The 7,098-nt window shown below is 32.9% G+C and overlaps 1 pseudogene; it reads left to right on the top strand.

The window, feature by feature from the left end:
* Positions 1-669: 669 nt before the first annotated feature.
* On the top strand, positions 670-1,096 carry LOC103660002 (annotated as a pseudogene).
* The last annotated feature ends 6,002 nt before the right edge of the window (positions 1,097-7,098 follow it).

The following is a 7,098-nucleotide window of genomic DNA, read 5'->3' as shown; positions in this document are numbered from 1 at the left end:
CTTCATGCACCATAAACTGTTTAGTGTCTCCTTTTTTTTCTCATTCCTTATTTTTGAGCTATATTCACGTTGTTGCGTGCCGAAAAGGTTGTTTGTTGTTTTGTTTTTGTTTTCCTTTTTGGAGTGGAAGTTTGAGTAGTATAGCATTGTATGTATATACCACAGTTTGCTTATGTAGTCACCTGAACTGGTTTTGGCTATTGCCAAATAAAGCTGATAAGAACCTTCTTGAAAAATGTTTTCTGTCATTATAAATTTTTTCTCTCAGATAAATAACAAGGAATGGGGTTAAGTATAAGATGGCTGAATTATAAAAGACCAACACCAAAAAAAATTAAAACGAATAAACTAGTTCAGCAAGGTCACAAGAAAAAAGATCAGCACAGCAAAATCAAAGATATTTATATTACACTAGCAATGAATAACCCAAAAGTAAAATTATTAAAACAATTTCATTATCATAGCATAAAAAGGAATAAAATACTTTGACTTAAATTTAACAAAAGAAGTGTAATCTTTCTACAGCGAAAAATAAAAAGATCATTCAAAGAAATTAAAGACCTAAATACATGGAAAGGCATTCTATACCATAGATTGGAAGACTCAATACTATTAAGATGGCAATCCTCCCTCTTTTCCTCCCTGGCTGCTTGCAGCTCGGCCACCATCATGAATGACACAGTAACAATCTGGGCCAGGAAATTCATGACCAACTGACTAGTTCAGTGGAAACAAATCTTCATTGATGTTCTTCACCCTGGAAAGGCAACAGTACCTAAGACAGAAATTTGGGAAAAACTAGACAAAATGTAGAAGACCACACCAGACGTCATATTCGTATTTGGGTTCAGAACCCATTTTGGTGGTGGCAAGACAACTGGCTTTGGCATGATTTATGATTCCTTGGATTATTCAAAGAAAAAGGAACCCAAACATAGACTTGCAAGACATGGTCTGTATGAGAAGAAAAAGAAGAAGAAAAAGACAATGTCATACAGACATTGTCTGTATGACAAGAAAACAGTGAAAGGAACGCAAGAACAGAATGAAGAAAGTCAGGGGCACTGCAAAAGCCAATGTTGTTGCCAGCAAATAGTGAACTGGAGATTGGACAACAGAAGGAGGAAAGATTCTGCAGTGGCTTTATCTGTAGTGATTGTGCAGATTTTTCATGAGGATTAATAAACTAAGAACATTAATGTGTCTGGTTGTTTGAAAAAATAAAGATAACAATTCTCCCTAAAACATTCTACAAATTCACTGCAGTTCTTTCCCAAAATCCTACCTTTCCAAATTCATATGGAAATAAAAAGCACCAGAATAACCAAAATAATTTTGAAAAAAGAACAAAGTTTCTGAAAAACTCATGCTTCCTGTTTTCGTAACTTAACAAGCTGTGGTAATCAAGGCAGTATTGTACTGGCAGGAGGAAAGACACTGAATTCAAGAGAGTGAAATTGGGTGTCATAATTAAACCTTTATTTATTTTTTAAGGTTTTATTTAAATAAATAAACCTTTAAATTGATTTTTCAATGAGTGTCAAGACAACTGAAGGGAAGAAGTGGTCTTTTCAATGAATGGTGGTGGATCAACTGGAGATTCACATGCAGGTGATTGAAGCCAGATACCTGCTCATATCACATTAAAAAATCAACTATAGACCTGAGTGTAAGAATGAGACTTAGGCAACTCACAGAAAAAACAGACAAGTAAATCCTTGTGGCCTCGAGTTTAGCAATGGTTTTTAGTTTTCACATCAAAAGCACCAGTGATGACAGAAAAACAGATAAATTGGACTTCTTCAAAATTAAAACTTTCCTGCTTTAAAGACTATCAAAAGAAAGTGAAAAGACAGCCCACAAAATGGCAAAAAAGAAGTATTTGGAAATCACATATCTCATAAGGGGCTTGCATCCAGACTTAAGAACTCTTACAACTCAAAAATAACAAGATAACACCATTTAAAAATGGGCGAACTACGTGAACAAACAGTTCTCTGAAGAAGATAAATAAATGGCCAATGACTCATGAAAAGATGGTCAACATCATTAGTCATAGGGGAAGTGAAAATCAAAAGCACAATGAGATACCACCTGACACCCAATAGGATGGATAATAACCAAAAAGACAGACAATAACCAGTTTTGGTAAAGATGTAATGAGAACCCTCATACATTGCTGGTGAGAATTAAATGGCATAATTGCTTTGGAATGCATTTTGTCATTTCTGTAGACTGTTAAACATAGAATTAACATATGACCCAAAATTTTACTCCTAGGAGTAAAATTAGGAATTGATGAGAATACAAAACATATGTCTACACGAAAAACACAAATATTCATAGTAACTACAAGATAGAAACAACTCAAATACTCATCAACGGAAGAATGGATAAGTAAATTGTGGTATATCCATACAATGGGTTATTTGCCATAGAAAGGAAAAATAGTCTAATACATGCTACTATAGGGATGAATCTTGAAAACATTATGCTAAGTCAAAGAAGCCCCACAGAAAAGCCACACATTCCATGATTTCACTTCTTTCAAATGTCCAGATTTGGCAAATCTATAGAGACAGAATATAAATTTGTGGATACAAGGGGCTGGTGAAAGGCACAAATTGGGAATACTTATTAATGAGCACAGGGTTTGTTATGGGCTGAATTGTGCCTCCTCCCAAATTTATATGTTGATGCGTAACTCCCAGGACCTCAGAATGTGACTGTATTTGTAGATAAATCCATTAAGAGTTGATACAGTTAAAATGAGCCTGCTACGGCAGCCCTAATCCAATCTGAACGGTGTCCTGATAAGAAGAGGACATTTATACACACAGAGAGACACTAGGGGTGCTCGCGCATGGAGGAGAGACCACGTGAGGACACGATAAGGCAGCCACCCGCAGACAAGGGAGAAAAACAGAATAAATCAAACCTGCTCACAGCACCTTGATGTGGGACTTCTAGTTTCCAGAAAAATGAGAAAATAAATTTCTGTTGTTTAAGCCACTAAATCTGTGGTACTTTGTTATGGAAGGTCTAATAAATTAATACAGAATTTCTATTTGTTATCATGGAAATGTTCTAAAGTAAGGTAGAGATATTGGTTCCACCACTCTAAATAAATTAAAATCTTCCGAATTCTATACTCTAAGAATTAATTTCATGATATATGAATTATCTCAATGAACTTGTTTCAAGAAAAGAATTAGAAGGGGCGCCTGGGTGGCACAGCGGTTATGCGTCTGCCTTCGGCTCAGGGCGTGATCCCGGCGTTATGGGATCGAGCCCCACATCAGGCTCCTCCGCTATGAGCCTGCTTCTTCCTCTCCCACTCCCCCTGCTTGTGTTCCCTCTCTCGCTGGCTGTCTCTCTCTCTGTCGAATAAATAAATAAAATCTTTAAAAAAATAATAATAATAAAAAAATAAAAAAAAAAGAAAAAGAAAAGAATTAGAAATGTTAAGTGGGTATTCTTGCCTTTTTCCAAAACTGAGGCAGAAAGCATTCAAGATTTCATGATTATATGTGATGTCAGCTGTAGAATTTTTATAGACTGAGTCCTCTGTAAGACTGAGAGCATTTTCATTCTTCCTAATTTGATGAGAGTATGGGTGTTGAATTTTGTTAAATATGTGTCTTCATCTGTTGAAAGGGACATTTCATTGAAAATGATAATTTAGTATTTCACATTTATTATAATATGTGAAATTATGTTGATTGATTGCTAAATGCTAAACCAAACTTGTATTCTTTGTAGTCAATCATATGGTCATAATGTATTATCTTTTTATACTGCTGGAATTGATTTGCTAATCTTGTTAATTTTTACATCAATATATAGGAGGCATATTGAAAGTATCTTTTGGTAATATCTTTGCATAGTTCGGGATTAGAGCTAGATAGGTCTTATAAAAGAATAGAGGAAGTATTCATCCCTCATCTATTTTCTGTGTGTGCATAACATTGGTGTTTTTTCTTCCTTAAAATTTGATAGAATTCATCAATGAACCCACCCGGCTCTGAGTATTTCTTCATGTTGAAGTTTTGGGAAAGGATTTTGATAATGAATTCATTTTTAAATAGAGTTAAAGTTGTTCACATTTTTCACTTTATCTCTAATGAATTTAATAATTCATATTGTTCAAGTCATTTGTTACATTTTTTGAATTTTAGAGCATAAATTTACATCTTTTTACCACTATATTATTATAACATGATGCACTCTCAACATTTTGATGTCTGTGGCATCTGTAGGGATAACCCCTCATCTATTTATAATTTGTATTCTTTCATATTTTTCCTTGGTCCATCTAGCTAGGAAGTTTTTTCAATTGTATTTCTATTTTTAAACAAAAACTTTACATTTTTAAGCATTTTCTAAATATTTTGAGTATGTTCCATTGTTTTTATTGACTTTCTATTATTGAGGTCTATTTTCTTTCTCACTGATTTCTATTCTATTCTTCGTTATTCCCTCTCTTTACTTACTTTCGTTTTACTTTACTTTTTCTATCCCTTTAAGGTGGAAGCTGAAATCATTGATTTTAGATCTGTCTCTTTTTCTAATATACCACTTATAGCTATAAATTTCATTCTAAGCAGCATTTTTGTTGCATCTGACTTGTATATTTTTATTAAATTCAGTTTAAAATATTATATAATTCCCATTGTAAATTTTTTTGATTTATGGATATTTAGATATAGATTTTTTTGTTCTATTATTTTTCTTTTTTAGTTTTCAATACTACACATTTTCCTAGGTAGCTAATTGATGTCTAATCAATATCATTATAGTTATATGCCATATTTTATATAGTTTAAATTTGACTCTTAAATAGCCCTGAAATATTCTTAGACCTGTTTTGCCATCCAGAAGTAGTCTATCTTGGTGAATATATCTTGTGTTTTTCAATATGTAATATGCATAAGATATATTTTTAATTTTTATTTATGTTTATATATTTCTAGTTTATATATGTGTTTTAATATTTAAATATAATATGTATTTTACAATTTGGTGTGTAGTGTTCTACACCAAGGTACATGATAGTGTTGTTCAGATTATTATTTGCTGTATTGTAGTCTGTCTGTTCTACTGAAAGTAAATTGTTAAAATCTAACGATTGTGGACTTTTCTGTTTCTCCCATTAATTCTGTTGATTTTTAGTTTAGTATTTTGAAGCTTTGTTGCTGGATGCATATATATTTGTGATGATGATATCTTTCTGATTAATTGATACCTATTTCTTGGTATCAAATATATTACTTTATCTCTAAGGACACACTGTTTCTTGAAATCTACTTTAGTAGATGTGATATATTGCCACTCCAGCATCCCTACAGTAATTGTATTGGTGGTATATTTTCCATCTATTTACTTTCAATCTATCTGTGTCTTTAGATTTAGACCTTTGCTGTAGAAAACTTTGAGGTAGGCCTTAATTTTCTATCCATTTTCATTAGATTGTTTGGTCCATTATCTTTTAATACAATATTTGATGTGGTTTTATCATTTGTTTTCCTTTGTTTTCTGTTGCATCCAATAATGATTTTTATTACTTTAATTTTTTTAAAGATTTTATTTATTTATTTGCGAGAGAGGGAGAACACGAGCAGGGGGAGAGGCAGGGAGAAGGAGAAGCAGACTGCTTACTCAGTGTGGAGCCCAATGTGGGGTTCAATCCCAGGACCCTGAGATCATGATTTGAGCTGAAGTCAAACGCTTAACTAACTGAGCCATCCAAGCACCTCCCAATAATGATGTTTAATAATTATTAATGCTCTTTTCTTCCTTTCCTGCTTAACTGGGGACTAATTGCAGATTTTTTTAAAATTCCATTTTATTTATTTTTTATTTTTTAAAAAATATTTTATTGATTTATTTGTCAGAGAGAGAGAGAGCAAGAGCGAGGGAGAGCACAAACGGGGGCAGCAGCAGACAGAGGGAGAAGCAGGCTCCCCACTGAACAAGGAACCCGATGTGGGACTAGATCCCAGGACCCTGGGATCATGACTTGAGCCAAAGGCAGACGCTTAACCAACTGAGACACCCAGGTGTCCCTAAAAATTCCATTTTAATATATGTATTGGGTTCTCAGGTATACATCTTAGCCTTAATTTTTAGTGTGTTTAAATGTGTTTAAATGATACATCTTTAATTTTAGGATTTGATATAATCCCACATCATGGAAAGTATAAAATCCTTTTAATAACGTAGTTCCATTACCACTCCATTCTACCCTTTTTTCCTTAGTTTCATTTGTGTACATTGTCTACCCTAGAATACTATATAAGAATATTTTCTTAAACAGCCGTATATATTCTAAAGAAATTCAGAGGAAGGACAGGTTTTGATTCTATCCAATTATTTACCATATCAAAATTTCTTTCATTTATAAGGAAGATCTGAATTGCCATCTGGTCCAATTTTCTTTCAGCCTGCAGAACATCCTTTGCGATTTCTCATACCACAGGTCTGCTGGCAATGATTTATCTTAGTTTTTATTTAACAAAAAATGCCTATTTTGTCTTCATTCTTGAGTAATATTTTTGCTGGATGTAGAATTCTGATTTTTTTTTTTTTTTTTTTTAGTGTTCCACCTTGACCTGCTCTCCATTGTTTTGATGAGAAGTCACTGAGGAATAGAATTATAGTTCTATGTACAATGTGCTATTTCTCTGGATGCTCTCTGGATTTTCTTTTCTAAGCAGTTTGACTATAATATGCTTAGTCTGGTTTTCTTTGCATTTAACATGGTTGGTTTCACTGAGCTCCTTTAATCTGTTATTTTGTCTTTAATCAAAACCCAAAAATTTTTGGTCAATAGTCCTTTGATTTTGGGGAGGCTCCATTTTCTCTTTTTTCTGCTCTGATATTTCCCTACATTTAATCTTTCGATATTGTCCCTAAGATCTCTATCACTTTATTAAATATTTTTCTATCTTTGTTTCTTCAATCTTCTTTTCATGTGTATAATTTCTATCAACCCAATGGCAAGTTCAGTAATTTTTTTTTATTTTGTTTTGTCTTGCCATTTCCATTCTGCTGTTAAGATCATATATATATATATATATATATATATATATATATATT

Source organism: Ursus maritimus, unplaced genomic scaffold (assembly GCF_017311325.1).
Source record: "Ursus maritimus isolate PB19 unplaced genomic scaffold, ASM1731132v1 scaffold_27, whole genome shotgun sequence".
NCBI classification, from domain to species: Eukaryota; Metazoa; Chordata; class Mammalia; order Carnivora; family Ursidae; genus Ursus; species Ursus maritimus.
Note: the sequence above shows the minus strand (reverse complement) of the source record. Positions and strands in the feature narration are given on the sequence as shown.